Source organism: Mustelus asterias, chromosome 11, assembly GCF_964213995.1.
Source record: "Mustelus asterias chromosome 11, sMusAst1.hap1.1, whole genome shotgun sequence".
NCBI lineage: Eukaryota > Metazoa > Chordata > Chondrichthyes > Carcharhiniformes > Triakidae > Mustelus > Mustelus asterias.
The window spans coordinates 24,605,228-24,622,101 of NC_135811.1; the positions used below are offsets into that span (position 1 = coordinate 24,605,228).

At 43.0% G+C, this 16,874-nt stretch overlaps 1 protein-coding gene across 4 annotated transcripts in view; it reads left to right on the forward strand.

Annotated features, from left to right (window-relative positions):
* Positions 1-253: 253 nt before the first annotated feature.
* The window catches only part of ccdc186 (coiled-coil domain-containing protein 186), a 100,182-nt gene continuing 83,561 nt past the window's right edge, over positions 254-16,874 (forward strand). For 2 of the 4 annotated variants that reach the window (XM_078223263.1, XM_078223261.1), the window contains exon 1: positions 254-513. The gene's annotated coding sequence lies outside the window, so the exon portion shown is untranslated. The remainder of the gene's footprint in view (positions 514-16,874) is intronic. The other 2 variants (XM_078223260.1, XM_078223262.1) reach the window with 1 other exon arrangement.

Here is a 16,874-nt window from a genome sequence, read left to right on the forward strand (position 1 = left end):
CACAACTGAGATCAGTGCCTGGCAGGGCAGGCGTGTGTGAGAGAGCAGAACACACACACACAGAGCTGTTACTACTGCACTCAATCAGCTGATTGGTCCACAGCTGGGGGGGGGGGCGGCCGCTGACGTCAGAGCGCGGCTGTTTTTGGATTGGCCGGCGGGTTGCCAGGGCGGATGATGGGCGGGATGGGCGAGCGGTGATTGGTCTGTTTGGGTGGCGGGGCGGGACGGGGAGGCCGGGTGCTGGAGTTACGTCGTATTTGTTGTCGTGTCAAGGGGGCCGGAGCTGCGGTGGAGACTCCCAGGGAGGAGGTGCGCGCGAGGTGGAAGAGGCTGGAGTTGCGGCTGTTGTCTCTTCAGTCGAGCGGCCATTCCGGGTCCGATTGTCCATTATCACTGAAGGGGGAGTCGTCGCCTGCGGCTGCCGCACTTATGCACCGCTGAGGGCCCACGACACACAGGGCGGGCTGCGGCCTTGGCTGGATGAGGCCTGCTGAGCTACTGTCGATCCCGGTAAGGTGCACCCCTCGCGCGTTTGTCGGTACTTTTTATTCCCATCCCTCCTTCCACTAACCAGGCCTGTGATTGCAGTAACTCCCACGCTCTCTGCGCTTTCAAACATTCCTGTGATTTCCCCCCCCCCCCCCCCACAAAATTTGGTACCTGTGTATTTGAGAGCTTTATTTTTGTTTTTGTGTTGAACCACCTCCTCTTGGGGAAACCTCGTCCCCGTCCCCCCCCACTATTTCTGTCATCCTTAAACAAGCCAGATTGCTGCAAAATGAGTCTTTATAAACCACCCCACCAGGATTATAAAATAATTATTATTTCATCACATCTCCCCCTATTGTTCTCTTAATCTGGGTTTGCTACGTGCCGCTAAATTGCAATAGGTTTTGCAACAAAAAATACCTTGCACATGATGCTGCAGTTGACAGTATCGTGGATACTGGGTGGGTTTGTAATCCTGTGATTTCTTTTTGTTGCGACAAGTGTTTCGAACAGTTTACATTGTATTTGATGGGGTGTAGAATTCGGATTGGATAAGTAAAGGGTGATTGAATAGTCCAAAGGCTCTGTTCCAGTTGAAGACAAGTGTACTAAGTGCTTTCGTTATCGAAATACTGTACACTTTTATTACCAAACAACAGTAATTTGCAACAAGGATAAACATGTTTATTGGTGGTCAGTTTCTCCACAGCAAGCTATCAAAATTCTTGCCTTTTTGTATTCAAGAAATCTAGAGAAATTTGCAGAAACTCTGGCACAAATCTCTTGGGATGAAGGCAAATTAGTATTTTTTAAAAAGAAGCTACAGACCCGAGGGATTGACATGCATTGTCAGTAAATTCATGGAGACCCTTATTAGTGATAAGATCTTGGAGCATCCCATAGATATAAAATTACAATAACCAATATGAAGAGAGAACTTGACAATCCAGCTGAACCTTTTTGTTGGTGTTACAAGAAACTTCATATTCTACAGGTGGATGTGGTGTGCTTGGATCTAACTGAGATCCATGACACCTAAGTTGAAGATTCAGTCCAAAGATGTGTATGTTGGGAGGATGGGACGTGCTAAATTGTCCTTTAGTGTCCCAAGATGTGTTAGGTTAGGGCAATTAGGGGAGGCAAATACATGGGGCTAGGGGATAGGGCCTGCTTGGGACGATCTGTTGGAAAGTTGGTGCAGACTCAATGGACCAAATGGCCTCCTTCTGCACTGTAGGGATTCTATGATTTTCCATGAGATATTTAAGTTGTTGGCCAATAGTGACTGTCGAGTTGTGGTACAGGAATTATCAGCTGTGAGAATGCTATCTGTCCCACAGGGATATGTTATCTTTTGTTTTAATAGCTTTGTAAGTCATAGAAGATGTAACTGCTAGGAATCAAAACACAATGACTAAATTTGCAGATGATACAAAGCTAATGAAGGTGGTAAGTTCTGAAGCTGAGCAAGATAAACTACAGGAGAATGCAAATATACCTGAGAATGAGCCGAACAGGCAACAGATTTACAGAGCTGTTTGGCGCAGAGAATAAATCAGATGTATGGATATATTAAGGCCCATCTTGAGGTAAAATAATGAGATGGATCTGATCGTTTATAAATCAATAGATAGTCAAGCTTTGAATGTTTGGATCAACAGTGCAAATGATATTGAAGCTATTGAAAGAAGGTGAAAGAGAGCAGTCAGAATAAAAGGATAGTATTATGAACGCAGAACGAATGATTAAGGACTGGACTGGACTGCACTGCCTGAGAATGTGGTGAAGACAGGTTCAGTCGAGGCATTCGAAAGGCAATTAGACTGTTAACTGAAAAAGAAGATTCTGCAAAGTTATGGGGAGATGGTGAATTGCTCATTTGGAGAGCCAGTGCAATGTGGTGTGCCGAATGGCCTCTTTATTGTCTGTAATGATTCTGTGAAGAGCAAATTTAAGGAGAGTAGAGGATTCCTTTGATCCTCCATCATTCCCATCTGCAATCTCACCACACACTACAGGTATATTGACATCAAGTGCAGTAAACTTTATATAAATGAAAAATCCTTTTCAAGAAACTGATGGTTAAAGCATAGAGAATGTGTTGATCCAGTTTTTTAAAAATTAGGATGCCTGGACCATGGTAGAGTGTGATGAGGTTCCAAGGTATCCAGGTGAATTTTGGATTTGAAGATGTTGCAATCAAGAGTTTTTTCGCTGTTTACTTTTCAGATTTTAAAAATATATATCAATGCAAATGCTAATAGTGCAAATCAACACCACTGTTTGCACTGAAAACTAATTCTGGTCATTATCACATTGCTGTTTGTGGAAACTTGGCGTGAGCAAATTAGCTGCCCCCACACTTCCAACATTATAATAATGGTGACTGCACTTCAAAAGTTTTTCATTGGCTGCAAACAGCATTGGTCGTGAAAGGTGCTTAAAAATTCCAAGTCTTTTTCTTTTGCAGACTTGAGGTTCTACCATAGAATGAATCGGTGTCAGAGTTTGGTATATCAAATGCTTTGGGAGGTGGTACGTGAAAGTATCTTTAGGAGCCACTGTTAAATCAGCAAATGGCATTAGCTTCCAATTGCCACAATATGTAGCCTGAATAGATAAGCAGATTGATTTTTTAATGTATGGTACTGTCCTGTATAGATTTTTTCCTTGCTAGCTGCAAGGTCTATGACTAGAAAATGTAAGGTTGCAAATCACAGCTTTTAAATAACAGGAAGCGTGTATTCAACTCTTTGTAGTGATTGGTTTTCTGTCATCTATAATTTTAAGTAGGGCGAATTGTGGAGCATTGCGAGTTCAGCACATTGTCTTTGTGAGGAACATGAGTGAACCATAAACCCATTTCTAGAGACTTAGTTAAGTTTTAATGCGTTTTTGTTTTTAAGTTTGAAGATAAAATCACCTTCCATGTGGATGTACTTTACAACCAAGTACTGTTAAAGTGTAGTCACAGATTGCAGCAGCACCAGACAGGCCCCTAAAAAACAGAATTAGTAGAGATAACCAACTGAGTTGTTTTGATGATATTGATAAGAGATATATATGTTGACCAGAATGCCAGTGAAACATAAATAGAAGCCGAATCCTGCATATGCTTGAGTTCTGAAATAAAAACAGAGCATTGAAAAAATGCAGCAGGTCTGGCAGCATCTGTGGAGAGAGAAACAGAGTTAACATTTTAAGTCCATTATGACTTTGGGAACTGGAGAAGAGTCATTTTGGACTTGAAACATCAACTGTTTCTCCCACCACTGATGCTGCCGAGCTTTTCCAGCAACAGTGTTTTTATGCCAGCAAAATTTCCCTGCTGCTCTTCATAAAGTACAATGACAGCTTTTATGTCCATGTTGTGAGAAAGCAGGTGAGTTTTGATTTAATGTCTCACGTGCAGATTTTCCCAGTACTTTATGGGCAGCACAAGGACACAGTGATTAGCACTGCTGTCTCACAGCGCCAGGAATCCAGGTTCAACTGCGACCTTGGGCGACTGTCTGTGTGGAGTTTGCACATTTTTCCCTGCGTGGGTTTTTTCTGGGTACTCCGGTTTCCTCCCACAGTTCAAAGATGCGTGGGTTAGGTTGATTGGCCATGATCAATTGCCCCTTAGTGTCAGGGGGATTAGCAAGGTAAACAGGAATACAGAGTACTGGGCTAATGGTAAGATACTTGGTAGCGTGGATGAACAGAGGGATCTGGGTGTCCATGTGCATAGATCCCTGAAAGTTGGCACCCAGGTTGATAGGGTTGTTAAGAAGGCATATGGTGTGTTAGCTTTTATTGGTAGAGGGATTGAGTTTCAGAGCCAGGAGGTCATGCTGCAACTGTACAAAACTCTGGTGTGGCTGCACTTGGAGTATTGTGTACAGTTCTGGTCGCTGCATTATAGGAAAGATGTGGAAGTGTTGGAAAGGGTGCAGAGGAGATTTACCAGGATGTTGCCTGGTATGGTGGGAAAATCGTATGAGGAAAGGCTGAGGGACTTGAGGTTGTTTTCATTAGAGAGAAGAAGGTTAAGAAGTGACTTAATAGAGGCATACAAGGTGATCAGAGGATTAGATAGGGTGGATAGTGAGAGCCTTTTTCCACGGATGGTGATGGCTAACACGAGGGGACATAGCTTTAAATTGAGGGGTGAGAGATATAGGACAGATGTCAGAGGTAGGCTCTTTACTCAGAGAGTAGTAAGGGCGTGGAATGCCCTGCCTGCAGCAGTAGTGGACTCGTCAACATTAAGAGCATTCAAATGGTTATTGGATAAACATATGGATGATATTGGAATAGTGTAGATTAGATGGGCTTTAGATTGGTTTCACTGGTCGGCGCAACATCGAGGGCCGAAGGGCCTGTACTGCGCTGTAATGTTCTATGTTCTATATGTAGGGTTATGGGGATAGAGCCTAGGTGGGATTGTTGTCAGTGTAGGTTCAATGGGCTGAATGGCCTCCTTCTGCACTGTAGGATTCTATGATTCACAGAAGTTTCAGTCTGGACTGTGCTGAAATTTCTGGAGTGGAAATTGTACTCATCATTTTCTAACTTGAAGTTTTATTAGTGTCACAAGTAGGCTTACATTAACACTGACATGAAGTTACTGTGAAAATCCCTTCGTCACCACACTCTGGCGACAGTAATGTGCAATTTAGCATCGCCAATGCACCTAACTAGCACATCTTTCAGACTGGGGGAGGAAACCCATGCAAACCCGGGGAGAACATGCAAACTCTGCACCAACAGTGACCCAAGCAGGGAATTGAACCCGGGTCCTTGCAACCATGAGGCAGCAGTGCTAACACTGTGCCACCTTGCCGCAGTGGTGGAGCTATCAGAGTCTGGGCCAACACCGAAGTTTGGAGACATTTTTAAACATTGCACAGCCCCTTTATTTGGGACCACCATCTTGTTGACATCTGAGGCGCTGGTTTGGAACTGCAATTTGCTCCTGAGCCTGCCATTGTGAAAGAAGATGCTTTCGAACTTAGAAACACTGAAGCTGTTGGCCTTGATCATGGAGTCGGTCCTGTAATCTATATCTTTTAAGAAAGCAGTCACAGAATATAATCGCCAGATGAATAATGAAGGTCAAGGACATTGTAAGACTGACTGAATTGGGCCAAATCTGTGTGCATAGGTTGGTGAAACACAATAAACAAGCATGTAATCTTATTCTGCATTTACTTCTGTTTCTAATCCCAGAACAAATAGTTGTCTGTGTTTTTATTAAACTTGCTTTGTGTACTGGGAGATCGTCTTGTGTTACTTGAGGCATATTTTGTGATTTATCTGAAAGAATCTGATACTATGTTACACCCTGCATCATTTTGCATAATCACTGGGTAACAGTGGAAAGAAGGTGCCAAGATAAATTAAGATACTAAATTAAATTTTCAGAATTGTAAAGAAAGCTCAAAGTGAGTAGGAGTGGATTACAAGGCACAAATGCAATTGACATATTCTTATGTGGCCATAATTAGCATGTGCCAAACCTGAGTAGCTTTTTGGGCAGCTTAACTGAAAAATTCACTGCAACTACGGTGACATTAACCATGCAAGTTACAGCTTAAATTCCACACCAGTAATTCTGATGACCTTTGTACTTTTGAACACCAGAATGAGTGGGCAACATAACTACAGTTTTCTACTTACATTATTTTTCCGTGCAGAATGTTAGAGTATTGCATGCCCATTGTGCAATATTCACAAGTTTCTAGTTCCTAATGAAATATTAGTGGTTGATAAAAATAACAGCATAAGTAGAAATTGATGCAGCAACAATGGAGAGCTGGATGTCATTTGGAATAAATATGCCTATTGCCAATATAATTACATTTAATGCAGAGAAATGTGCAATACAAACTAAAGGGCAACAGTTCTAAAGGGAAGCAGGGGTAGAATTGCAAGTGCAGAAAATGTTGAAGGTGGAAGGGCAGGTTTAAAAAATAGTTAAACAGGTATATGGGAACCTGGAGCCTCATAAACAGAAGCATCAAATACAAAAGGAAGAAGGTTATGATTACTTGCATAAATCACTTGTTCAGACTGGTGGTGCAGTGGTATTGTCGCTGGGGTCGTAATCCAGAGACCCAGGGTAATCCTCTGGGGACCCGGGTTCATTTCTCATCATGGTAAATGATGGGATTTAAATTCAATAAAACATCTGGAGTTGTTGATTGTCATAAAATCCCATCTGGTTCACCTTATCCGGCCTGGCCTGGCCTACGTGACTCCAGACCCACAGCAATGTGCTTGATTGAGAGAGCTGTCATGACAGGCTCGTCGTATTCCTGGAATCGTATCTTACAGATAAACTCCCAGACAACACCTGGGCAGAGGTGGTGGCACGGTGGTATACTGTCTGGAGGGAATTGCCATGCATGTCCTGAACATTGACTCTGGACCCCGTGAAGTCTTATGGTGCCAGGTCAAACATGGACAATGAACCTCCTGCTGATGAATCAGAACTCCTCTGTTTTGAATACCACTTGGGGGAAGCACGGCAAGGGCGCAGCATATACTCTGGGTGGAGAACTTCAGAGTCTATCACCAAGAGTAGCTCAGTAGTACCGCCAGAGACCAAGCTGGCCGGGTCCCAAAGGACATAACTATTAGTCGAGGTCTGTGGTGGATGGTGAGGAAAGCAAAAAAGGGAAAAACATACCTGACCCTCATCCTTGCTAACTTGCCTGTTCAGATGCATCTGTCCATGACAATATCAGTAAGAGTGACCACCACACAGTTGTTGCGGAGACGAAGCTCCATTTTTACATTGAGGATAACCTCCCTCGCGTTGTGTGGCACTACCACTGTGCTGAATGGGATACATTTCAAACAGATCTAGCAACTCAAGACTGGGCATCCATGAGGTGCTGTGAGCCATTAGCAGCAGCAGAAATGTACTCAACCACAATCTGTGACCAGCATATTCCCCAGTCTACCATTGCCACCAAATCAGGGCATCAACCTTGGTTCAAGGAAGAGTGCAGGAGGGCTTGCCAGGTGCAACATTAGGCATACTCAAAAATGAGTGTCAACCTGATGAAGCTACAACAGGATTACTTGCATGCCAACAGCATAAGTAGCAAGTAATAGAGCTAAGCAATTCCACAACCATCAGATCAGATCTAAGCTCTGCAACACTGCCCCATCCAACTGTGGGTAATGGTGGGCAATTAAACAACCAACTAGAGGAGGAGGAGGCTCCACAAGTATCACCATCCTCAATGATGGAGCCCAGCATATGAGTGGAAAAATATAAGGCTGAAGCATTTGCAACAATCTTAAGCCTGAAGTGCTGAGTGGATGATCCATCTTGGCCTGCTTTGGAGGTCCCCAACATCATAGATGTCAGTCTTCAACTAATTTGGTTCACTCCACATGATATGAAGTGTCTGAAGTCTCTGGATACTACTAAGACCATGGGAACTGACTATATTCTGGCAATAGTACTGAAGACTTGTGCTCCCGAACCTGCTGCCATCTTAGCCAGACTGTTCCAGTGTAGCCAAAATGCTGGCATCCACCTGGCAATATGGAAAACTGCCCAGGTATGTCCTTTGCACAAGAAATAAGACACATCCAACCTGATCAATTCCCTCCCCATCAATCTACTCTTGATTATCAGTCGCACTTACTCAGCAGTAAGAAGTGCCAAGCACTGGCCTTCTCCAACAAGAGAGGAACTAACAATCGCTCCTTGACATTCGGTGGCATTATCATCACTGAATCCCTCACTATCAACATCATGAGGATTACTATTGATCTGAAACTGGATTAGCCAGATAAATGCTGTAGCTACAAGAGCAGGCCAGAGTCTAGGAATCCTGTGGTGAATAATTCACCACCTGACTCCCCAAAAGCGATCCACCATGTACAAGGCAGGATTGTGCCGCAGTACTCTCCACTTGCCTGGATGAGTGTAGCTCCAAGAATCTTCAATAAGCTCAACACCACCCAGGACAAAGCAGCCCACTTGATTGGTACTCCTTCCACAAACATTCAATCCCTTCAGCTCTGACAGTGGCAACAGTATGTACCATCTCCAAGGTACACTGCAGCAACTCACCAAGGTTCCTTGGGCAGCAACTTTCAAATCCACAACTACTGCCATCTAGAGCAGCAGATAACTGGGAACACCACCACTTGGAGGTTCCCCTCCAAGTCACTTATGATCCTGACTTGGATATATATCACTGCTGGGTCAAAATCCTGGAATTTGCTCACTAATAGCAAGAGCAACTAATAATAATAGGTGTACCTGCACCTAAGTGACTGCAGCAGCTCAAGAAGGCTCACCACTACCTTCTTGAAGGTAACTAGGGATGGACAATAGATACTAACCTCGCCAGTGACTCTGACATCCCTTCAGTTAATTTAAAAAATAATCTGGGGAATGGTATCCAGTTCTGTGCACTAGACTTTAGGAAGAATGTGAGGGTACAGAAAAGATGTACAAGAGTGGTTCCAGAGATGAGGAACATAAGTTTTGTGGATAGATTGGAGACACAAGGGCCATTCTCTTTAAAGAAAAGGTTGAGGAGATTTGATAAGTGTTCAAAGCCACAGTGTGTGTAGATAGAGTATCCCAATGGGAGAAGAGTTGTAGCCAGAGGATACATGACATGAGCACATTTTGCACAGTGAGTGGTTAGGATGTGGAATGCACCACCAAAGAGTGCAGTGAAGGTAGATTCAAACATGGTTTTCAATAAGGGATTGGAAGAGCACCTGAAGAGAGAGAAGTTGCTGGGCAAGGGTGGGGAAGTCACCCTTGCAAATAGTCATTTTATCAGCAGTGTTAATATTGCTCCTCCAAGAGCTCAGAGCTCACACATTGTTTACTTTGAGTAGCACAGTTCTCAGGAATTATTAGAACAGACTCATCCCATTGTGTGTTTTGTTTATATTTGAAATGTAGCTTTTATAATGGCTGTTCAGTGAAATGAATAAATGTCTACTCTTGCTTAAAGGATGCAAGATTATTTTGTAAACAAACATATTGCCGTGTACTCAGAAGTCACTGGAATACATTAAGTGCTTTTATGTAACTCTGGCTCTGAGTGGTGCTATATTGGCCTTGAGGCATCCCTCTCCCCAATTGCCCTCCCCTTCCACCTGACTCAATTTTTCGGGAAAAACTGTGAACTACAGTGAACCAATGACATAACACCTACAAGAATACAATAAATATGCTGATTCTTTTCAAGTACAGCTGACTGCAGGATAACTGTTCATCAGCAGTGATGACTTTAGTATTGGAAGGGGGGGGAATCCTATCCTTCCTGAAGTTTGGTCCCCAGAATTGGACTCAATGCTTCAGTGTTTAATAAAGGTTCATCATAACTTGCTTTTTTACTCTGTGCCTCTATTTAAAAAGCCCAGGATTCTGTATGCTTTCATGACGTTCTCACCCAGCCTTGCTCCCTTCAATGATTTGTGCATGCATACCCCAGGTCCCTTTTCCCCGGCACCCACTTTGGAATTGTATCCTTTATTCTAATTTTGTCCCCCCTCATTCCACTTAGCAAGATGTATCACTTCACACTTGCTGCATGAAATGTTATCATGCTTGTTTATTGACAGACTTGCAATTTTTTTCATCTGTTCGCAATTATGGTGGTCACTGGCAAGGTCAGTATTTATTTCCCATTCTTAGTTTTCCTTGTGAAGGTGGTCTGAGCCAGATAGAGATAGCAGTCAATTGTAGGTTCCATCTCTATCTCTGCCAGTTGTCTGAAGCTGAACCAGCCACAGGTGTAGATTGCGAGGCTGTAGATTTAAAACTGAGATGGAGGAACTACTTCTTGCTGATGGTAGTGAATTTGTGGAACTTGCTGCCCCATAACATGGTGGAGTCTGGATCGTTGAATGGTTTCAAGAGGGAGATAGACATATTTCTAATAACCAAAGGGATACGGCGAACAGATGGGGAGGTGGATTTGAGACCAGGGAGAGATCAGCCATGATCTGATTGAGCCTGCTCCGTCATTCAAAGGGCTGCATTTGCCTACTTCTGCTCTTAATTCCTATGTTTGTAACCTTGGTGTTATATTTGAGCTTGAGATGAACTTCTGACCACATGTCAACACCACCACTGCTTGTTTGCACTTGTAACATTGCCTGACTTTGTGATTGCCTCGATCATGTGCTACTGAAACCCTCAGTTTTGCCTCTAGACATTTTGAACCCATCCCAGGCTGGCCACCTATATTCAACTCTCTGGACCTGAGGTAATCCAAAATTAACACACGCAGGCCAATTCACCCAGCACCTCTATGATTCGGTTTTCAATCAAGCAATTCCTTAGTATACAAATTTTCTTCCTTATTTTGAAATCCCTTCTCAACTTTGCCCCCTCTTATCCGAGTAATCTCTTCCAGCCCCACAACCTTCTGATAGTCACTCAACCATTGGTGCTTTGCCATCAGTTGCCAAGGTCCCAAGCTCTGGAATTCCCTTCCGAAACTTCGCCATCTCCCTTGAGGTGCTGCTTAAGAGCAACCACTTTGATCAAGCTTTTGCTCCTCAGCCCTAATGTCTCCTAATGCAAGTGGCTTTATGTCAAATTTTGTTCAATGAAGCACTGTGGTACATTTTATTACAGTAAGGGCATTTTCGAATTGCAGTTTGGTATTCAGTTAATTATGTAATGAATTTTGTTTGTAGCTTTCTGGGGGTTTTTTTTGCTCTAAAGTATTGGTAATTAGGCAGTGGCACATGTCCATCAGCTATTTTTAGTTTGCCTTTTATAAAATTTATTATCGAGACTGAAGTCTAAAGTAGGAACAATTTAGAAAATATATTGAAAGGCTAAGTAAGTGGGCAAAAAATTGACAAATGGAGTATAGGAAAATGTGAAGCTGTTCATTTTGGAAGGGAGAACAAAAGAACATTATTTAAATGGAGAAAAATTGTAGAAAGCTGCAATGCAAAGGGACTTGGGCATGAAAGCTAGCGCACAGTTGCAGCAGACAATTATGATGGCTAATGGATTGTTGGCTCTTATTTCAAGGGGGTTGGAGTATAAGAGTAGGGAAGTCTTGCTGCAACTGTACAAGGTACTGGCGAGACCGCATCTGGAGCACTGTGAGCAGTTTCGGTCACCTTTATTTAAGAAAAGATATTGTTTCATCAATGGCAGTTCAATGAAGGTTCACTTGGGTGATCCCCGGTATGGAGGGAGTGTCATATGAGGAAAGGTTAAACAGGTTGGGACTCTACTCATTGGAATTTAGAGAGATGAGAAGTCATCTCATTGAAACATCGGATTTTTAAGGAGTTTGACAGGGTAAATGTTGAGAGGATATTTCCCTTCGTGGGAAAGTCTAGAACCAAATAAAGGTGTGCTAATTTAAGACTGAGATGTGGAGGAATTTCTTCTGAGGGTTGAGAGTCTTTGAAACTCTTTGCCTCAGAGAGGTGTGGGGGTGGAGTCCTTGTGTATATTAAAGGCTGAGATAAATTTTTGATCAGTAAGGGAACCAAAGTTACGAGGAAAAGACAGGAAAGTGCACGTGAGGAATATCGGATCAGCCATGCTCCTATTGAATGGCAGAGCAGGCTTGAGGGGCCAAATGGCCTATTCCTGTTCCTATTTCTTATAGTCCTTTTTTGCTTCTGAGCATTTCACTATATTGCATTAGCTATAATCCTTATTGGTGGCACTGTTGTTCATGTGAGTTCAGCATATTCTACCAGCACAAATATTTGTGGAGGGAGGATGTCCTGGCCGTTTTGAATAAACTGAAGGTCGATAAGTCCCCTGGGCCTGATGAAATATATCCTAGGATTCTTTGGGAGGCAAGGGATGAGATTGCAGAGCCTTTGGCTTTGATCTTTGGGCCCTCGCTGTCCATGGGGATGGTGCCAGAGGACTGGAGAATGGCGAATGTTGTTCCTCTGTTTAAGAAAGGGAATAGAAATGACCCTGGTAATTATAGACCGGTTAGTCTTACTTCGGTGGTTGGTAAATTGATGGAAAAGGATGGGGTTTACGACCATTTAGAAAGATGCGGATTAATCCGGGATAGTCAGCACGGATTCATGAAGGGCAAGTCGTGCCTCACAAATTTGATAGAAATTTTTGAGGAGGTAACTAAGTGTGTTGATGAAGGTAGGGCAGTTGATGTCATATACATGGATTTTAGTAAGGCGTTTGATAAGGTCCCCCATGGTCGGCTTATGATGAAAGTGAGGAGGTGTGGGATAGAGGGAAAGTAAGCCGATTGGATAGGTAACTGGCTGTCTGATCGAAGACAGAGGGTGGTGGTGGATGGAAAATTTTCGGATTGGAGGCAGGTTGCTAGCGGAGTGCCGCAGGGATCAGTGCTTGGTCCTCTGCTCTTTGTGATTTTTATTAATGACTTAGAGGAGGGGGCTGAAGGGTGGATCAGTAAATTTGCTGATGACACCAAGATTGGTGGAGTAGTGGATGAGGTGGAGGGCTGTTGTAGGCTGCAAAGAGACTTCGATAGGATGCAAAGCTGGGCTGAAAAATAGCAAATGGAGTTTAACCCTGATAAATGTGAGGTGATTCATTTTGGTAGGACTAATTTAAATGTGGATTACAGGGTCAAAGGTAGGGTTCTGAAGACTGTGGAGTTACAGAGAGATCTTGGGGTCCATATCCACAGATCTCTAAAGGTTGCCACTCAAGTGGATAGAGCTGTGAAGAAGGCCTATAGTGTGTTAAGCTTTTATTAACAGGGGGTTGGAGTTTAAGAGCCGTGGGGTTATGCTGCAACTGTACAGGACCTTGGTGAGACCACATTTGGAATATTGTGTGCAGTTCTGGTCACCTCACTATAAGAAGGATGTGGAAGCGCTGGAAAGAGTGCAGAGGAGATTGACCAGGATGCTGCCTGGTTTGGAGGGTAGGTCTTATGAGGAAAGGTTGAGGGAGCTAGGGCTGTTCTCTCTGGAGCGGAGGAGGCTGAGGGGAGACTTAATAGAGGTTTATAAAATGATGAAGGGGATAGATAGAGTGAACGTTCAAAGACTATTTCCTCGGGTGGATGGAGCTATTACAAGGGGGCATAACTATAGGGTTCGTGGTGGGAGATATAGGAAGGATATCAGAGGTAGGTTCTTTACGCAGAGTGTGGCTGGGGTATGGAATGGACTGCCTGCAGTGATAGTGGAGTCAGACACTTTAGGAACATTTAAGCGGTTATTGGATAGGCACATGGAGCACACCAGGATGATAGGGAGTGGGATAGCTTGATCTTGGTTTCAGAGAAAGCTCGGCACAACATCGTGGGCCGAAGGGCCTGTTCTGTGCTGTACTGTTCTATGTTCTATGTTCTAATTTATCATTCAATGCCGTAGGTTCACACAACTGCTGTGAAGTTGATTCCATAGTTACATCAGTGAGTGCAATTCTATTAAACAAATATTTGGGTATTAGCTTATTTGAAGTTACCTGCTAGGTTTGCATTACTGTGAAGTTAAGTTTTTTTTTCACTGTTGAAATACAGAGATCTCTATTCTAGGGTGAATTTTGCATTTAATTTTGTTTGAATTTTCAAAATGCCTTTCAGTGTTAGTCTTTATTGCCAGTAGGTCACCAGCAATAAGGAAAATAATCTTGTATTTATCATACATCTTTCACAACCCTCAGGTTGTCCCAAAGCACTGACAACGAAGTACTCCTAAAAATTAATTCCTGTTGCAGTGAACGAGTGCCAATGAGTATATTACTACTTGTGTTTTTGTAGTGGTTTTCACATGAAGCATCTGCACTTCCAGAATGCGTTTTTGAGTATTTAAGTATTAAGACTGTGGATTATTTCAACACAAGGCTGTGGTCTCAATGCCGTCAAGATTGTGCAACCTGTTTGGCAGGCGTACAATAAATAGTATCTTTACAGAACAGAAAATGCTACTTCAATTACATTTGTATTTTGCTGACCCCAAGGAATAATGGTGGATGGGATTTGGAGGAAGTGCATTTATATAGCAGCTAACAGGTTATTAACTTTTCCAAGGCATCTTATGGGGGTGGGGGTTGGGGGGTACACATCAGGTATTAAGGAAGAATGGTGCCCATGAAAATGATGGTAAATTTAAAACAGTAAATTATTGAAGTTTGAGGGAGGAAAGGGTTGTGTAATAAGTTTAGGGAGAGAATACAGTGTGCCTTACCATTTAAGGTAAGAGGAGATTCACTGGGTTGATTCCGGAGTTGAGAGGGTTGGCTTATGAGGAGAGACTGAGTAGACTGGGGCTATAGTCATTGGAATTCAGAAGAATGAGGAGAGATCTTATAGAAACGTATAAAATTATGAAAGGAATAGATAAAATAGAAGCAGGGAGGTTGTTTCCACTGGCAGATGAAACGAGAACTAGAGGGCATAGCCTCAAAATAAGAGGGAGCAGATTTAGGACTGAGTTGAGGTGGAACTTCTTCACCCCAAAAGGTTGTGAATCTGTGGAATTTCCTGCACAATGCAGCAGTTGAGGCAAAGATAGATCAATTTTTGAACAGTAAAGGGATTAAGGGTTATGGTGAGCAGGTTGGTAAGTGAAGCGGAGTCCACGAATAGATCAGCCATTATCTTACTGAATGGCAGAACAGGTTCGAGGGGCTAGATGGCCTATTCCTGCTCCTAGTTCTTATGTTGCTGTGAGAGAATGGGCGACATGGTGACAGAGTGGTTAGCACTGCTGCATTACGGTGCCAGGGACCTGGGTTCGATTCCTGCCTTGGGTGACTGTGTGGAGTTTTCATGTGCTCTCCCTGTCTGCATCAGTTTCCTCCAGGTGCTCCGGTTTCCTCCCATATTCCAAAGATATGCAAGATGGGTGGATTGTCCCTTCGTGTCCCAAGACATGTTGGTTAGGTAAATGCGTGGGATCTTTGGGGTGGGGGGGCGGGGGGTACTACCTTACAGATGAAAAACTGATGTGCTTGAAAAAAGTAGGTTGTAGTGGTTGGAAGAGGGAAAAGGTTGGGAGTTGGTTAGAATGGGGCAAAAGAAATGTTGGATGTATCATGAAATATTTGGTTTCTGTGTGATGTGCTGCTCAAAATAGCTGCTTTTTTTTTTACAATTATGCCACAGTGCCCATGGAAAGTGGATTGCCACCAGCTGTCAAAAGAATGACTTGGTAGACTGAGTTACTTGTTCATGCTTTTTGTTGGAATTTTATATGCAGCAGTTTACAAATGTTGCATGTTGAAGATACTGAACGAGAATTTGATTCTCATTTTTAGTGAAAGATGCCAAAAATCATTTGGGGGTGGGAGAAGTGGCTTTGCACGATTTCAACTGACAAGGGAAAAAATAATATCTTCCATTGTCCTTCGTTCTTTGTTTACGCATAATTTCAGCTGGTCTTTTGAATCTTTTCATATCCTTAGTCATTGAATAGAAAGTTTAGAAACTAAGACCCGTTAGTTTGTAGTTAGGTTTCACTGAAGGAATGTTGGATACTTTTTTGAAAGGTCAGCAATTGCACTCATCATTGTCTTTCTTGGTACACATCGTAAACTCTGATATCCAAGAAGAACGTGATCTTGGCACGCTTTTAGAAGCCACTTTTTGGAAATTTGCGAGTTGTAGCAACAAGTGGTTTTTGTCAGCAACTGAAGTTTATTTATTAGTCACCAGTAGGCTTACATTCACACTGCAATGAAGTTACTGTGAAAACCCCCTAGTCGCCACACTCCGCACCTGTTCAGGTACACTGAGGGAGAATTTAACACAGCCAATTCTCCTAACCTGCACAGCTTTGGACTGTGGGAGGAAACTGGAGCACCAGGAGGAAACTCACGCAGACATGGAGAACATGCAAACTCCACACAGACAGTGACCCAAGCTGGGAATTGAACCTGGGTCCCTGGCGTTGTGAGGCAGGAGTGCTGCCACTGTGCCACCATGCTGGCCACTGTGCCACCATGCTGCCCAACTGGTGTGCTTTTTGTTATTGGTTCTAGAATCTTGATTTGCATTGTGAATAAGTAAACTAGTTTTAACAGTTTTCCTACAAGATGTTTGACTAACAATTACAAGATTTAAATAAAACAAATCATTCCTAAATGTTGCTCTGAGGGTCCATGAATTCTACAATTCAAAAGACATGACACTTTCCCTAACCATTGATGACTTTGTTCATTCCCACCATTGATGACGCAATTCAATCCGTATCATTGTTTAGAATTGCACAATCACACCTGAAGGCTAAATTAAGGTCAAACCTTTGACTGAAATGTAAATAAGTTAGACTTCAATATTCTACTCTATTCCTGAAATTTTGACGGCAATCTTCTTTGTGCGCTATATGTAGAACTATAAACAAAGACTAACATTTGTTCATACCTTTGACCGTTGAATGTCCCAAAGCACTTTGCAGCCAGCAAAAGTACC